Genomic DNA, 2,347 nt, shown 5'->3' on the forward strand with positions numbered 1-2,347 from the left:
AATGCTCCCCAACACATGCGCCAAGCAAAAACAATTCACACAATAAATCGTTTGGGATTACACAGATTAAGGTTCGAGGTTAAACCAAATGTCATTTCCCAACATAAGATGATCTTAGTTTAAAATTCTGACATTAAGCCTTTAATTTAGTTAAGATATTTAGAAGAAAAAATTGGTTGCTCAAAATGGGCAGGGTCAGATCATTTCAACAACTGAATGAAAAACAGTCAAAAGAATAACTTTTCATTGTCTACATCAGACGTGGGCAACATATGGCTCAAGGACCAAAAGTGACTCTTGGACAATCTCTTTCTGGCCCCCAATATTCTTAATTAAAAAGAAAACAATTTAAAATAAGTTGATAAAAATCTGAATTCTATCAATGACACTTAAGGAAATCTAAATCAAACATATTGGACCGATACATTGAAAACATTTGGATTAAGATGGGCTAAAACTTTTTGTTAAGTTGTTGAGTTTCCAGAATTAAACTGAATCTTAGACTCCAAACAGCAAACACGTTTTTTTTTTTCATAAACTAAGCTAACACAATATTGTCACAATAGACATATTACAGAGTATGTCTTATATTTCTAAAACATATTGGGGAGTCACATTTTTATCAAGCATGTTAATTATGCTGCAACAACAGAAATGAAAATAATAATCATAATAATAAGCGTCTGATTATCTTAAAGACATTTTAGTTTTCATTAAACTAGGTGGCCCTTCAATTGGTTTAAATATCTTGATTTGGCCCTTTGGAAAAAAAAAAGTGTAGCCCACCCCTGGTCGAAAGCGTACAAGCAGACATGCCTGGGTATGCATCAGGAATTTTTGATTATCTTTTGTTTGGGAGCACTGACATGTATAATGTGCTGCAGTTCTGCCCAACTCCAATGTTGCAGTATAAATATGGGAAGGTCCGGAGGTTTCCCAGTCCAACCAGAGTTCCTGACAGTGGCGATTTTAGCCTCTTTTTAGGGGTGCTCAAGCACCCCTAAATTTTAATTTAGCACCCCTAAAAATTAAAGGAAAAAGAAAAAAAGGTGGGGTTTTTTTGCGGTTCTGGGTTTGGGGTTCTGTTTATTGCATTTATGATTCAATGCAACAAAATAAACCAATTTAAAGGAAACAGATCATTGTAATACTTTATTTATTTACATAAATTCTAGAATTTACGGCGCATTCTAGAATTGCGCCGCTCAAGGTGGCTGCATGTTGGAGCAGCTCTGTTACTTTCATTCTGAGATTTTGCTTTTGGAAACTTTAATTCCTCTTTTTCTGGATGTAAATCACAATTTTTGGATGATTGTTTCCTCGGGTATCAGATGCTGTTCAGCTGGAAGGATTTTTACTGAAACTTTTTTTAGTTTTGGACATTTGTTATGATGCGTAACCATGGCAACAAGGCAGTTTTCTACAACAACAGCAGCTGAATAACATCTCAAAAGCTGAAATACTATCTCAACTATGGCCCCAACTCTCAAATGAGTTGAAAAAGATGTTCTATGGACGCATTCTCATCTACCTGCCAGCTGTGCTCGAGTGCCTGACCACTGAGATCCTGGAACTAGCAGGAAACACAGCTCATGACAGCAGAAGGACAGGATCGTCCCTCAGCACCTACAGTTGGCTGTCCGCAGCTATGAGGAGCTCGGCAGACTACTGGGAGGAGTGGCCATCGCTCTGGGAGGAGTTCTGCCCAGCATTCAAGCGGTCCTACAGTCCAGGGGAACCAAGAGTCCAGCCGAGTCTGGGTGGATGGATCGGACGGCATCTGCAGCCAGTTTCTTAGGATCCACTGTGAGATGGACCTTTACAAGTGATCCTGACCTCATGAGCTGAGTACAACAGTGATAAACAGGAAGTAACGTGTTCATCTGTACGAAGGTAACTGCAGCTAAATCCTCAATTTTCTGTCATAATTACATTGTATTTTAATAGTTAAATTCTGTATTGCACACCGCTAGCTTAGCGCTCCTTCTTGTTGTGCTGAGCTCTCTAAAATAGTTATTGAATCATGTGTTTAATGTAGGTAAACGTAGATGTTTAACAACCCATTAAAATACACCAGAATGCAGGAAATTCATATATTTTTTTCAAAATTTTCTGGGGGAGGACCACCAGAACACCCCCCCCCCCCCCCCACACACACACACACACACACACGTTATGAATGCTTCTGACGCCAGTGGTCACCATGTTATTAAAACCATGAGCCGTTGTTAGCACTGGGGCTGAGCACCCCTAAAGGTCAGATCCTAGAATCGCCCCTGGTTCCTGATATGGCCAGCAGGAACACCAGCTCATTGTCCTACTGGCCTCGGTCCTGCAGCTGTCTTCT

This window comes from Nematolebias whitei, chromosome 7, assembly GCF_014905685.2.
Source record: "Nematolebias whitei isolate Nwh7 chromosome 7, NemWhi1, whole genome shotgun sequence".
In the NCBI taxonomy this organism is placed as follows: domain Eukaryota; kingdom Metazoa; phylum Chordata; class Actinopteri; order Cyprinodontiformes; family Rivulidae; genus Nematolebias; species Nematolebias whitei.